Below are 16,115 nucleotides of genomic sequence, written 5' to 3'. Positions count from 1 at the left end.
ATCTCCTGCAGTTTGCTCAAAGTCATGTCCATTGAGTTGATAATGCCATCCAACCATCTCATCCTCCATTGCCCCCTTCTCGTCCTGCCCTCAGTCTTTCCCAGCATCAGGGTCTTTTCCAATGAGTACGCTCTTCACATCAGGTAACCAAAGTATTGGAGCTTCAGCTTCAGCATCAGTCCTTCCAGTGAATATTTGGGGCTGATTTCCTTTAGAATTGACTGGTTTGATGTCCTTGCTGCCCAAGGGACTCTCAGGAGTCTTCTCCAACACCACATTTTGAAGTCACCATTTCTTCAGTGCTCAGCCTTCTTTATAGTCCAGCTCTCACATCTATACATGACTACTGGAAAAACCATCACTTTGACTATATGGACTTTGGTTGGCAAAGTGATGTCTTTGCTTTTTAATACACTGTCTAAGTTTGTCATAGCTTTTCTTCCAAGGAGCAAGCATCTTTCAATTTCATGGCTGAAATCACCGTCCACAGTGATTTTGGAGCCCAGGAAAATAAAGTCTGTCACTGTTTTCATTTTCCCTCCCATCTATTTGCCATGAAGTGATGGGACTGGATGCTATGATCTTAGTTTTTCCAATGTTGAGTTTTAAGCCAGCTTTTGCAAGATCACTTTATAAAAATCCACTGCTTTCCTATATGGGCTTCCCTGGAGGCTCAGATGGTAAGGAGTCTGCCCACAATGCAGGAGACCAGGTTTGGGAAGATCCCCTGGAAAAGGGAATGGCAATCCACTCCAGTATTCTTGCCTGGAGAATCCCATGGACAGAGTAGCCTGAAGGGCTACAGTCCGTGAGGTCGCAAAGAGTCAGACATGACTGAGTGACTAACACTATCACATTCCTGTATAGTAGGCAACAAATAATTAGGAAATGCAGTAAAATAAGACCTTTTTTAGAGTATTATGAAATCTGTAAATACCCAGGAACAAAATGAACAAAGGTTGTTTATGACTTGTATACAGGAAGTTAAAAAGATTTATATATAGATATAAAAGAAGATATGTAAATGAAGAGATAAATAATTTTATAGGTAGAAATATGCAGTGTGTTTAAATTCACAGGGTGCCCCAAATTGATCTATGAATTCAATGCAGTCCTAATCTAAATCCCATCAGGAATTTTCAGAGAGCAGACAAGTTAATTCTTAAGTGTATATGACAGTTCAAACAGCCAAGAAGAACTAAGTTCGCTTTCAAGTAAAGGAACATGGGTGTGTGTTAATAAGATATCCATTTGGTTGCTTTCTCAGAGACCAAGGGGTTAAACAAGGAAAGTTTACTTCTCTCTTATGTAAAACTCCAAGCTCCTAGGCAGGATGGAATTAGGTGATTCTAGTTGGTGAGTTCATTTGTCTTGCTTTGATGACCTGTAAGATGTCTTCCTTGGCACATTTGAAGTTACCGTATGTATATTCCAGTCCCCAGAAAGGGAAAGGGAAAAAGTCAGTCTTTTTAAGGATACAATCCAGGAATTGCAAACAGATAATTTGTGCTCACGTGCAAATGGCCAGAACTTAGTCACATGCTCATGTCTAACTGCAAGGGAAGCCTAGAATAGTTCTGCCTGAGCAGAACAAGTTAAATCCAGAGGTTGATTCCATAACTAAAAGGAAGAGAGAGAATGGAGACTGAGGCAGTTAGCTGTCCCTACTTCAGGGATTGGTCCTGCTGATATCCAGAGCTCGTTGTAAAGTTGCTGTAATTAACATAGTGTGGAATTGGCCCAGATACAGACAAATAGTCTAATCAGACACTATAGAAAGAACACGAAAAGATACTCATTTACATGGAAATTTATGTAAAATGTGAGTATCACAATTCAGTGGATAAGATTGGTTACTTATTAAGTGATGCTGGGACAAATGTTTATCCATATGCAAAAAAATAAAAATTGATCTGTACCTCATGCTTTACACTAAAGTAAATATTATTTGGATTAACTTTAAAACTTTTAGGAGAATATTTCGTATACAGTGTAATTTCAGTGTGAGAAACAAGTCCTTGAGTCACAGAAAGCAGACCCAGAAGGAAATAACTGATAAATTGTACCATTTTTAAATTTAAAACTTTTGTACAATAAGAGATCCTGTGAGCAGAGAAAAAAAAGAACCGGCCTGCAAATGCAGGAAACATAAGAGATGTGGGTTTGATCCCTGGGTCAGGAAGATCCCCTGGAGAAGAAAATGGCAACCCATTCCAGAAATATATAATGTTTCTTCCTACAAAAGGTGAAATATATGTATGTTTTTTTCCCATATTGCTTTCTTTTTTTTGAAAAGGAAACCTAACTATATATTGTAGAGTTTTCCTGGCTGCCTTGTGCTCTATTATGTGAACATGCCAAAATTTATTTAATTAATTTCCTACCAATGGAAGTTGCTTTGTTTTAAAATTTTTGCTGTTGAAATTATGCCACAGTGAATACTTTTGTATGTTTGTTACTGCTTATTAGTGGTCTGTTTTTAAGTAGATTTCTTAAAAAAAAAATGACTCAAAGAGTAATTCTTACACCATTTTATAGAAATTGCAAAATTCCTGTCCTTATGCATTGTACCATTTTGCATTATACCAGAAATATATAATTCACAGCTCTTCCAACAGAGTGTCATAACTTGTGGATTTTTTGGTACTCCGGTAAGTAAAAATAGTTCAGCATCATTCATATTTTCATTTCTCATGTAAGTGCGGTTGAATAGCTCTTTCACCTCTGTCTGTAGAGTACACAAATGTTTGAAATGGCATGATTTAAAGGACACCAGAAAAACCTGCCTCTTTTGAAATGTTTTTCTTTTGTATCAGCATCCCATGGTTTTTCATTCCCTGACATTTGCTGTAATTAGAGTCTGTCTGATCTTTAGAAATTCATATCAAATGTATTACATGGAAAAAGAAGGTTGGGGTCCTCTGTCATTTGGATCCAAGCTTGTTACCACACTTTACCAGGTATTTCACTTTCATTGTGGAAGGTGAGAAATTATGGACCTGAAGGCGTGATACCCAGGGCATTGTGGAGAAGGGGTTGGATAGGTGAGTGAGAAGCGGAAGTGGGGCTGTTTCTAACGCTGTCCCTGGCGGAGGTCTTAGATGCCAAGGGCTATCTAAATAGAGGACACTACAGAAAACCTGCCTCTATACTCTATTTTACTGCAAGTTGCTTGGCATTGTCCCTATTTTTTCTCCATGTATAGAGGAGACCCAAGCCCTCTGTGTTTTCTTACCCCTTTTTTGACTTGGGGTAATTAAGATAGTCTAAAATCTGAAGGGAAAGGCCTACAGGTTATATGGTTCTGTAACTTCCCCATCTCTTTCTCAACAAACTCTAAGTCTACGGCCCTAGGGCTGGATTTTCCTTCTTTTTCCTTTTTAAGCCGGCTTCTACGGCTCTTTCACTGTCTTCTACCCTCTAGTAACACTTCGCTCCTCCATGGAAGAGATGGTGTGGGTTTATTGGTTGTAGTGCCACGAAAGAGGTAGTTGCGGTAGGTGTCAAGGAGCAAGTTTCAGAGGTGAGTGAGAGCGAGGATGTGTGTGTGCGTGTGTGTGCACGTGGGGGTATGTGTGCATGTGCGTGCGTGTGTGCCTGTGCCTGCATGGTGTGTCTGTCAGGTCAGGATTCTTGGAGGAGATAACATTTAAGCCGATATCTGCATGACAAGGAGGAGCTGGAATATGACGCTCAGGAAAGGTCATAGAGAACAGAATGCAAACACTTTGAGGTGGAAACGGCTTGGTATGTCCCAGATGCTGAAAGAACTGTGGCTGAGAAGTAGTGAGTGAGTAAATGAGTGTGGGAAGTCTTACAGTTGAGATCAGAGAGATGGGTGGTTTCCAGATCATGTGTGGACTTAGGCCATAGTAAGGGGTTTGTGCTTAATTTGAAACACAGAGGGCTAAAGAGGGTTTTAAGCAGGTGAGTGATATGATTTCTTTCTAATATGTCATTTGTAAAGGTTAAAAAGTGGATATAAAGATATTAATAGGAAGCTATTGAAATAGTCTAGGTAAGAATTGATGGGGCTCGGGTTTTGATGCTAGTTGAGAAGTTGAGAAATGCTTATTAGGTTGGGGACATATTTTATAGGTAGAATTGACAAAACTTGAGTATAGATTTAATATGGAGGGGGTTGGAAGGGAAAGAGAGAAATACTAAGAGGTTTTGGCATCACTTCTGAGTGGCTGTGCTATTAAGTGAACTGGGAAAGACTGGGAGAGCTGATGAGGCCGGCAGGGGTCATGGCGCGTAGAAATCAGGTTCTCTGTGTTGGGTGTGTTAGCTTTGAGATGCCTATTTATCATAGATGTCAGGAAGGCAGTTAGTTGGATATTTGCATTTGGAAATCAGGGGAAAGGTCAGAATAGGAGATAAATTTGGGGGTATGTGGGTTGTTTTTTTTTTTTTTCTCAATGTACACATGGAACAACAGACTGGTTCCAAATAGGAAAAGGAGGACGTCAAGGCTGTATATTGTCACCCTGCTTATTTAACTTCTATGCAGAGTACATCATGAGAAACGCTGGGCTGGAAGAAGCACAAGCTGGAATCAGGATTGCCGGGAGAAATATCAATGACCTCCGATATGCAGATGATACCACCCTTATGGCAGAAAGTAAAGAGGAACTAAAAACCCTCTTGATGAAAGTGAAAAAGGAGAGTGAAAAACTTGGCTTAAAGCTCAATATTCAGAAAACTAAGATGGCATCTGGTCCCATCACTTCATGGGAAATAGATGGGGAAACAGTGGAAACAGTGTCAGACTTTATTTTTGGGACTCCAAAATCACTGCAGATGGTGATTGCAGCCATGAAATTAAAAGACGCTTACTCCTTGGAAGGAAAGTTATGACCAACCTAGACAGCATGTTAAAAAGCAGAGACATTACTTTGCCAACAAAGGTCCGTCTAGTCAAGGCTATGGTTTTTCCAGGGGTCATGTGTGGATGTGAGAGTTGAACTGTGAAGAAAGCTGAGTGCCAAAGAATTGATGCTTTTGAACTGTGGTGTTGGAGAAGACTGTTGAGAGTCCCTTGAACTGCAAGGAGATCCAACCAGTCCATCCTAAAGGAGACCATTCCTGGGTGTTCATTGGAAGGACTGATACTAAAGCTGAAATTCCAATACTTTGGCCACCTCATGCGAAGAGTTGACTCATTGGAAAAGACCCTGATGCTGGGAGGGATTGGGGGCAGGAGGAGAAGGGGACGACAGAGGATCAGATGGTTGGATGGCATCATGGACTCAATGCACATGAGTCTGAGTGAACTCCGGGAGTTGGTGATGAACAGGGAGGCCTGACGTGCTGCGATTCATGGGGTCCCAAAGAGTGGAACACGACTGAGCAACTAAACTGAACTGAACTGAAAAATGATACAGTTATATTTAGAGATTTCTCTTGGCTGTAACAAACAATTTAAATTAGGCTGCTTACAGGTAAAAATCACAGTGAGGAGCATTAATAAGCAATTCCCAAGGCTAGTGATTTTAGCTAAATAATTATACATGAGAACCTTCAACGAAGGCTGCTAATAAACTAAGCTATGTCAAAATTTGCAGTTTTAGTCAGACTTGAAAGCCAAGATAAGCAACTCCTTTGTATAGTTATTACCTCTGACCAAAGCACAAGAATTCAGTCAGATAGATAACCTACCTAAAAACAGAATGAAAAGTGACGTCGCTCAGTCGTGCCCGACTCTTTGCGACCCTATGGATGGTTGCCTGCACCAAGCTCCTCCGTCCATGGGATTTTCAAGGCAAGAGTACTTGAGGGGTTGCCATTTCCTTCTCCAGGGAATCTTCCCAACCCAGGGATCGAATCCAGGTCTCTCACGTTGTAGATAGACGCTTTACCATCTGAGCCACCAGGGAAAACAAAAATAGAATAGCTCATAAATTTTCTAAACTGTTCTTTCCTGCTGTGGACAGCCCTTGATCTCTGACTATAAAACTTAGCAAACTTTGTCATACACTAATGTTAGTTTTATGTTACCAAAAACCTCTATAAATTAAGCATTATCTCTCAAATCTGGTTAGTTTTCTCATTCTGAATGCCTGAGCATGTAGGTCACAAATTGAAATACCAGTTGAAGAATACTCCTCTTTAAGCAGGTAGTATGGCAAGAAACTGACAAGAAAATTTAAACATTCGGAGCATAAGAAATACTTCAGAGCATTATGAACTTTGAACTTAGCACACTTTCCTAAATTTTAGTATTTTTAACTACAAGAAAAGTAGACTGCTATAGCATTTTAGATGGTTTAAGCTAATTCAAAATTTTCCTGATTCCTGACATCAATACTATATTTATTTATATAGTTTTATTATAGTAACAAACAGTTGTTACAGTGGGATCTACAAACATATACAGAATTATTACATTTAAATTCATATAGAACAGGATTTACATTTTTAAGTTAACACTTTTGAAAGCAAAAGATGATATATAGCTTAAGTTTTACAACAAAGAAAAGAAAATATATGAGACATAAACAGAGATAATAGTAAAAATACAATCATCTGTTCTTGACACAAGACGTGGAAGCTGTCAGAAAGCTATATCTTCTTAATTTGACTGTCCAAATCATTAAAGTATGGATGACTCAGTGCCATTTTGCCAGAAATTCATTTGGCAGGATCATAGACTAACATTTTCGAGAGCAGATCCAAGCCATTTGCATCCAAGTTTTTGATGTGGAATGCTAAACTTCCTGGTTTCCACTTGGAAAATGTATTTTCATAGTCTGTGAAGATTCCACTTCTGGCCACACTTCATTGTTGGAAGTGCCCAAAGCTCTGAAAGTTATTGATCAAATATCAACTGGAGTTGAGTAGCGAGCTGACCCCAGCAATACTTCCAGAGATCTTCACCAGAGTGTTACTACTTCATGGATGTACCCTCTAATGGGTGTTCCAGAAACTCTGGCAAGGCTGAAATCTGCTGGTTTAATTGTTCAGTTATCATCCATCAGTAGATTTTGAGGTTTTAAGTCTAGAACTCTTCTAGACTGACAAAACACTGTCACTTGTAGGATTTGGTACAAATAATTCTGAACAAGTGAAGAATCCATGAACTGACCAGGAGGAATAGAATCCAAATATTTCTTGAGATCTATGGAAAGGAATGCAAAGATGAGATATAACTGGAATCCTGCATAAGCACGTCTTGAAGACTGACTATATTTGGATGACGAGGTTCTTTTAGTAAGAGATATTTCCTGAACTGCAGTACCAGGAACCCCTTCCTCTTCCCTTTTCTAGTCTGATTTTCTTCATGGCTACCCCTTGATTGGTAGTTTTCTGTCTGCCCTTATGCACAACTCCATAGGTACCTTCACCAATTTTCTCTGTTTTGGTATAGTCTTCCAGAGTTAATCTGTGAATATGTTCGATCCCGGCTTGTTATCCTGTGTGGAAAGCATCAGCAGCTACCACATTGATGTCGCTCTCCCTTGATATGTGGTGGTTAAAACAGTGAGCCTAGTTGAGATCACCCAGGAAGTGAGCTTAGGTAGAAAAGAGAAGACGAAATGCAAGGTTAACCTGAACATAGATTTACATGTAAGCATTAAAGAGATGTTTATGTTGTGGTTTTTGAACGCGAATAGTTTATTGTCTTAATGAATTTATTGTCTTTGGAATTCCAGTTTCAAAACACACACTTAATGGTTGTCTTATGTTCTGCCAGGGATAGTTGTTTGATTTTTCCAATGATTTTCTCAACTGAAAGCATCATGCAGGAATAAATGTTCTCAGCCAGTTTTAATTTAGTGGTTCTTTCCGAGGTTGGGGTTTTGACAATTAGAGAGTAGACAAGGCAACAAGCTATAGTTGCTGTACTGAATGAGTTAGGTACTAAGGTTGAATTTCCCCTTAAAGTGTTCTATTACAAAGGAACTTGTAACTTGTCGTGTTAGTTTCTGTTAGGTCCACTTTTTAAAGTGAATTTGCAGCAGGTCTAAATTCAAGCAAAATTATGATGTATGTAACATTTGTCTTAATTATCTCCTTTCATTGAAAGTTAAAGCTCTGATTTTAAATCAAAGCAGTGCTGCTTTTGTTGTTAATAAGATCATGCTCCTAGCCCTTCCGTCCTGCACACCCATCCTACTCCCACAGTCAAAGGCACTCAACCCTTTTAGCTGTTTTCTGCTCACCTTCATATTCTAAATTAAGTTTCTCTATTTCTTGCTTTCGAAAATATTTAAACATCTGTTGTTTTCCTCCTCTTGTAGGTAAAGGTTTAGTTCTGGTAGTTTAGTGTACTGGTTGGGTATATGGTTCTAGAATCAAGATGCCTGGCTTCTAATAATACTGTCTTTCTGCCACTTATTAACTGTTTGACCTTAGATGGGTTACTGAGCCCTCATATATCTCCCCAATGACAGGGAAGCCTGGTGTGCTGCAGTCCATGGGCTTGCAAAGAGTTGGACATAACTTAGCCACTGAACAACCACATGTATCTCACTGTCCTCATCTATGAAATGGGATACCAGTATTGTGTTCCTCATGTGTTGTGAGGATTAAACTAGCTTGTTGTTCAGTCACCCAGTCATGTCTGATTCTGCAAGGCCGTGTCCTGCAGCACGCCAGGCTTCTCTATCCCTCACCATCTGGAGTTTGCCCAAGTTCATGTCCATTGCATCAGTGATGCCATCCAACCGTCTCATCCTCTGATGCCCTCTTCTCTGCCCTCAATCTTCCCCGGCATCAGGGATTTTGCCAATGAATCGTCTATTCACATCCAATGACCAAAATACTGGAGCTTCAGCTTCAGCATCAGTCCTTCCAGAGATTTTTCAGGGTTGATCTCCCTTAAAACTGACTGGTTTGATCTCCTTGCTGTCCAAGGGACTTTCAGAAGTCTTCACCACCACAGTTTGAAGGCATAAATTCTTTGGTGTTCCTCCTTCTTTACTGTCCAGCTCTCTTAACCATATGTGACCAGTGGGCCTTGACTATACAGACCTTTGTCAGCAAGAGTAATGTCTCTGCTTTTCAGAGACATTCAGTTCAGTTCAGCTCAGTCACTCAGTTGTGTCTGACTCCTTGTGACCCCATGAGTCACAGCACGCCAGGCCTCCCTGTCTATCACCAACTCCCAGAGTTCACCCAAACTCATGTCCATCGAGTTGCTGATGCCATCCAGCCATCTCATCCTCTGTTGTCCCCTTCTCCTCCTGCCCCCAATCCCTCCCAGCATCAGGGTCTTTTCCAGTGAGTCAACTCTTTGCATGAGGTAGCCAAAGTATTGGAATTTCAGCTTTAGCATCAGTCCTTCCAATGAACACCCAGGACTGATCTCCTTTAGAGTGGACTGGTTGGATCTCCTTGCAGTCCAAGGGACTCTCAAGAGTCTTCTCCAACACCACAGTTCAAAAGCATCAATTCTTTGGCACTCAGCTTTCTTCACAGTCCAACTCTTGCATCCATACATGACCACTGGAAAAACCATAGCATTGACTAGACGGACCTTTGTTGGCAAAGTAATGTCTCTGCTTTTGAATATGCTATCGAGGTTGGTCATAACTTTTCTTCCAAGGAGTAAGCGTCTTTTAATTTCATGGCTGCAATTACCATCTGCAGTGATTTTGGAGCCCAAAAAAATAAAGTCTGACACTGTTTCCACTGTTTCCCCATCTATTTGCCAAGAAGTGATGAGACCAGATGCCATGATCTTCGTTTTCTGAATGTTGAGCTTTATGCCATCTTTTTCACTCTCCTCTTTCACTTTCATCAAGAGGCTTTTTAGTTCCTCTTTACTTTCTGCCATAAGGGTGGTGTCATCTGCATATCTGAGATTATTGATATTTCTCCCAGCAATCTTGATTCCAGCTTGTGCTCCTTCCAGCCCAGCAGGTTAAATAAGCAGGGTGACAATATACAGCCTTGACATACTCCTTTCCCTATTTGGAACCAGTCTGTTGTTCCATGTCCAGTTCGAACTGTTGCTTCCTGACTTGCATATAGGTTTCTCAAGAGGAAGGTCAGGTGGTCTGGTATTCCCATCTCTCTCAGAATTTTCTGCAGTTTATTGTGATCCACACAGTCAAAGGCTTTGGCATAGTCAATAAAGCAGTAGATGTTTTTCTGGAACTCTCTTGCTTTTTCAATGATCCAGAGGATATTGGCAGTTTGATATCTGGTTCTTGTGCCTTTTCTAAAACTAGCTTGAACGTATGGAAGTTCATGGTTCACGTATTGCTGAAGCCTGGCTTGGAGAATTTTGAGCACTACTTTACTAGCGTGTGAGATGAGTGCAATTGTGCGGTAGTTGGAGCATTCTTTGGCATTGCCTTCTTTGGGATTGGAATGAAAACTCACCTTTTCCAGTCCTGTGGCCACTGCGGAGTTTTCCAAATTTGCTGGCATATTGAGTGCAACACTTTCACAGCGTTAACTAGCTAATTATTATCTAGCTAATACATGTTAAATGAATATTAGTACATTTATTGAGTAAAACCAGTCCATAAATGGAGAAGGAAATGACATCCCACTCACTCCAGTATTCCTGCCTTGAGAATCCCATGGACAGAGGAACCTGGTGGGCTGTTGTCCATAGGGTCACACAGAGTCGAACATGACTGAAGCAACTTAGCATGCATGCATACATTGGAGAAGGAAATGGCAACCCACTCCAGTATTCTTGCCTGGGAAATCCCAGGGACAGAAGAGCCTGGTGGGCTGCCATCCGTGGGGTCGCACAGAGTTGAACACAACTGAAGCGACTTAGCAGCAGCAGCATTCCATAAATAATTCAATGATTTAAATCATTATTGACAGTAATAAAATATTATTTCATCCTCCCCATGCGTATGTCCACATCCCATTTTCCCTGTATAGTTATATGTCGATTTTCGGAGTTTACATTTTTAGATCAAGGCTTAGTGGGCTTCCCTGATAGCTCAGTTGGTAAAGAATCTGCCTGCAATGCAGGAGACCCCGGTTTGACCCCTGGGTCAGGAAGATCCACTGGAGAAGGGATAGGCTACCCACTCCAGTATTCTTGGGCTTCCCTTGTGGCTCAGCTGGTAAAGAATCCTCCTGCAATGTGGGAAACTTGGGTTTGATCCCTGGGTCAGGAAGATCCCCTCGAGAAGGGAAAGGCCACCCACTCCAGTAGTCTGGGCTAGAGAATTCCATGGACTTCACAGTCCATGGGATTGCAAAGAGTCAGACATGACTGAGTGACTTTCACTTGGCACTGATGTTTGCAGTAAAGGCTTGTTATACAGTCACTGTGTTTAGAGCTTCACTTCTCTTTTCGGGCACCCACCTCAGTGCCTTGTTGGCCAGAGAGAATCCCTGCTGGCCTGTCATTCACAGTCTGCCTCGCCACCCCTTTTCCCTCAGCGTTGCCATAGGCCTCTTCTTACCGTATATCATTAGTTAAGGTTTTTTGCTTCCTTAGGAAATAGCCTTTTGTATTATTTAAGGTATTGGTATGTCAGGCAAATCTGAGAGAGATAATGAGTTGAATAGGATGCAGGTTTCTTTCTCACTTGTCTGAGTCAGGTCTATCGGTGTGATTGCTACATCACAGTCTTGAGCAGCGATTCAGGGATCCAGGCTCCTATCTCATGGCTCTGGCGCCTTCCATGTGTGCTGTTGGAGGTGGCGGGTTTATCTGCATCCAGCAGGGGGTGCGGAAGAGGGAAGGGGGAGGGAAGATTCTGCCTAGGAGGTGATTATGGGCTAGGCCTAGGAGCAGAGCACATTCCCTGGGATGCATACCCCTTGTCAATAATGCAGGCATGGCTACATCTAACCTCAAAGAAAGCTGGGAAATGTTAATGAAGCAGTGAGCCCAAGAAGTAGGGCGAGCCCCATTCTCCCACTTCTCAGTGAGTCCACCCTCATGCAATATGCCTACTTTTTCCTTGTCTTACATGTTCTGTTTATGTTAATGACGATCATCTGCATAAATTCCCTGCAGATGTGGATGTGTAATTTAAAAATGTGACATCAGTGAGCGAATTTCAGGCTGAGTAGAATAGGATATTGAAATGGAGAGATACAGTGAGGGTATTTTGTTGTATTTTGTTTTGGTGGGGAAGGGGTTCTGCATCCTCTGATTTTGTGATTCTTTTGTTTTTGCAAGTGAGTGTTAGTTGCTCAGACTCAGTCCCGTCCAACTCTGAGAACCCAGGGACTGTAGCCCGTCAGGCTCCCCTGTCCATGGGGATTCTCCAGGCAAGAATACTGGAGTGGGTAGCCTTTCCCTTCTCCAGGGGATCTTCTTGACCCAGGGATCAATCCCGGTCTCCTGCATTGGAGGCAGATTCTGAGCCACCAGGGAAGCCCAAGACTCTATTCCATTTTGTTTCTTTTCCTCATCTCCACCAAACTGCCAAAGAACCTTCTCCCTTTTTGCCTTTTCCTTCTCCAGAAACTAAGTTACAGAGGCACCCACCCACCCATTTAAATCATGCTTGTCCCTTCGGCTCACATGTACTTTGAGATTCCTTCCCTGTGCTCTATCTAAATCTATTGTTTTTTCTTTCTTTTTTTTTTTTAGTGTTTTCAGATTAGGGTGGGCTTTTCTTTCTGACAATAGTTTTAGGTCACCTTTTTTTTTTTTTAAATCTTCTCTCTTCTGTCTTCTCAGCAGTTTTTCTTCGTCTTTTCTTTGTTTAAGGCAAAGCCTTTCAGTGGGATTGGAGTAGGTGATAATGTGAGAGGTTGTGCCCTAAGATCTGTTAAGTTTTGTCTTTTTTACTAACAGTTATTTTGAGATTTCCATATTCTCTGTATTCAGGTTATTCTGAGGACATGGTTTTTATATAGATTTACTTTTTACTGCTAGTTTTTACAATTTGGAGAGGAAAATTTGGGAGGCATGGAGCTAGGCAACTTCCATTTTTTGCAGATACAGGTGTCTGTGGTCTTTGAGCAAAAATTTTAATATTAGTCAGACTTGTAAATATTCTTTTTTTCATTCTTTTCTTTCTCTCTCCTTTTTTCTCTTTAGCATTCTTTGGGACTTTGTGGGGACACAATATTTTTAAAAGTTTTAACTCTTAACCTTTTAAACTTTGGTCATAGTTATTAATCTGGCTGAAATTAATTTTTTGGAAATTTTTAATATTTCCAAATATAAAAGTAAGAACCTAATTCCAGTTTTTCTTTACACAATTTACCAAGTATTTCAAATATTTCACACTGTTCCATTGTCAACACTTATCTCTTCCTTTTCTTCACTGATTATTAGAACTTTGTGATTCTTATCTATTAGGGCAGATTCTTTTTCTTTTTCAGTGGTGTCATGATTATTGCTGGGCCTTTGATTTGTTTTTTGTTTAAATTTTAGAATCAATCTGTCCAGTTTCTTAAAAAGCCCTTTTGAAATTTTAATGAGTTATGTTGAATCTTTGCATCCATATGGAATTAATGTCTTTATTGTAATTGAAACCTTCTGTTCTTGAACATAGTGTATCTTTGCATTTGCTTAATGCCTTTCAATAAAGTTTTAAAAATTTCTCTATAAAAATTTTGCATAATTTTTGTTAGATTTGTGCTTAGAAATCTCATATTTTTATTGCTCTAAAGAACAGGAAATCTGATAATGTAAATGCAATTAACTTTTATATTGATTTTATATCATCTTATTGCTAAACTGTTTTAATATTTCTACAGATATTTTTGGTGTTCTATATAGACATTTATTTTACCTGCAAATAATGATAGTTTTATTTACTCCTTTTCAGTTGTAATTTTTACTACTTTGGCAGCTTCTAAGGAAAAATAAAATAAAACTGTATAAGGATTCTTTATTGTTCTCTTCCAAATGCTTTACTAAAAGAATGATCTTAAAAATAGTAACAAGTGTTGGTAACGATGTGGAGAAATTGGAATCTTCATGTATTGCTGGTAAGAATATAAAATGGTGCAACCACTTTAGAAAACATTTTGAAAATTCTTCAAAAAGTTAAAAATATATAGTTAATTTTTTAAAATCATGGATTTGAGTCGTACGGGCTCAGTTATATGCAGATTTTTTCAATAAATATGCAGTCAACACCTCATCTATGGGTTCTGCGTGTGTGCGTTCAGCCAGTTTCAGATGATGAGCTTAATGCTTGATCAGTGGTTGTTTGGATCCGTGGATGCAGAATCATGGTCATAGTGGGCCCACTGTGGACGTTAGCATCCTTGGATTTGGTATTCACAGCAGGTCCTGAAATCAATGCCCTGTGGATACTGAGGAACAACTGTAGTTACTAGATGACCTGGCAATTCCACTCCCAGGTATATTCAAGAGAATTGAAAATACATGTTAATATAAAACTTGTACATAAATGTTCATAGCAGCATTTTTCATAATCACTAAAGCAATAGAAATGACCCCCAAATACACATCAGCCAATCACTGGAGTAAGCAAAATTGGTATATCCATGCAATAGAATATTATTCACACACAAAAAGGAATGAAACATGATGTAAGCCACCACATGGATACATCTTGAAAACATTCCGTTCAGTTCAGTTCAGTCGCTCAGTCCTGTCCAACTCTGCGACCCCATGGACTGCAGCATGCCAGGCCTTCCTGTCCATCACCAACTCCCAGAGTTTACTCAAATTCATGTGCATTGGGTCAGTGATGCCATCCAGCCATCTCATCCTCTGTTGTCCCCTTCTCCTGCCCCCAATCCCTCCCAGCATCAGGGTCTTTTCCAATGAGTCAACTCTTTGAAAACATTAGGCTAAGTGAATTGTGTAGGCTTTTTGTGTCTGGCTTCTTAGCCAGTAAGTTGGTATATGCATGTTATTAATATTATTTTAATGAAGGATTAGGGACAGCTCTTGAAACTTGCAGACTCTTAACAATGGGTCAGATGTGTTCTCTATATATGAATGTGGAAGATATCTCCTGATAGTTTCTGTTGCTCATTGTTTTAGTGGTTTGACATTCAGCATTTTGAATGTATGAGAGCTACTAATGACTTGGCTCAACATGAATCTTCCACAATGTTTTAGTAATTCATTTAAATAATGGGATATTTATAAAGGAAACACTTGGCTGATCTCTGAATAAGGGAGTGGCTCCAAGTATGGAAAATTCTGAGCCCTAATTTTTGGATGTTGGCATATGAAGAGATCTGTGTTCAGTTTCCATGCAAATCCAGTAAAAATCATTTTTTACGTATTGTTAAATCAATACTCAAATACTAAAAATTATAATTATGACTATTTCTTTGTTGTGACTGAATAGTGTGTTGTAAATAATGTGCTTCTTTTCCTAGCATGTAATTTAGTCTGAATTTATCTTCTAAAAAAATCTAGAGTTGTGATATAGTTCTCCTGTTTATACTATTTTCATATTTTACAGCTCTTGGCTAGCTATCTTTCCTTTTCATATAGCTCAGTGACTTCTAGGCAGTGCTAATAAGAGATATTCTTGAGTTGAGGGGACCAGTAGATTTTTGACGCTATTGTGTTAGAGTACATTTTAAGGTGTTCTTTTGTTTTCCCTGACTCAAGAATTTTTAATTAGATTGTGAATTTATAGAGCCTTGATGGTAACAAAGAATAGGGCTTTTGCTACTATAATTAAAATGACATTTTCATCTACAATTCAATGGAAGGTGGAAATCATGGAGCTGTATTTTCTTTGATTCATTCCCAGCTTCCTCGAACTTCTTAATGAGAGGTTGATGTGTACCCCGAGGGAAGAGCCTTCTGCATTGACTCACGCTTGCTGTTTTTAGTTTTATATTCCAAATTGAGGCTGCTGTAAGTTAATATCAATATTTAGTGAGTAAGGCAGCCCCTCAACAGTTGAAAGGGGAGGTTGAAGTTCAGGACTTAAGGGGAAAGAATTTATTGTGAAGGCCACAGTATTATGAGAATCTGGAGTCATTGTTATAAAAATGGAGAGCACACTCAGAATGTAGACTGTGTGAGAGCCAGCCCTGTACCTTTCCAGGTCCTTTCTGTCTGAAAGTACCACTGTCTCTCTTATCCTTTTATTTCTTTTTCTATAGCCTGAATTAGTTGTAAGCTGTTTTGCAGAATGACTTCTAGGTACCAACTTTATAGAGTTAAAGCCTCTTTCCGTTTTTCCTAAGCCCATATGCGTTATTCAGCTGTGTTACACACTCTTTAA

At 39.8% G+C, this 16,115-nt stretch overlaps 1 pseudogene; it reads right to left on the bottom strand.

The window, feature by feature from the left end:
- LOC102191448 lies at nucleotides 6,711-16,082 on the bottom strand (annotated as a pseudogene).

The sequence above is a fragment of the Capra hircus genome, chromosome 16 (genome assembly GCF_001704415.2).
Source record: "Capra hircus breed San Clemente chromosome 16, ASM170441v1, whole genome shotgun sequence".
In the NCBI taxonomy this organism is placed as follows: Eukaryota; Metazoa; Chordata; class Mammalia; order Artiodactyla; family Bovidae; genus Capra; species Capra hircus.
The sequence above is the reverse complement of the archived record's forward strand: the minus strand, read 5'-3'. Positions and strand labels throughout refer to the sequence as shown.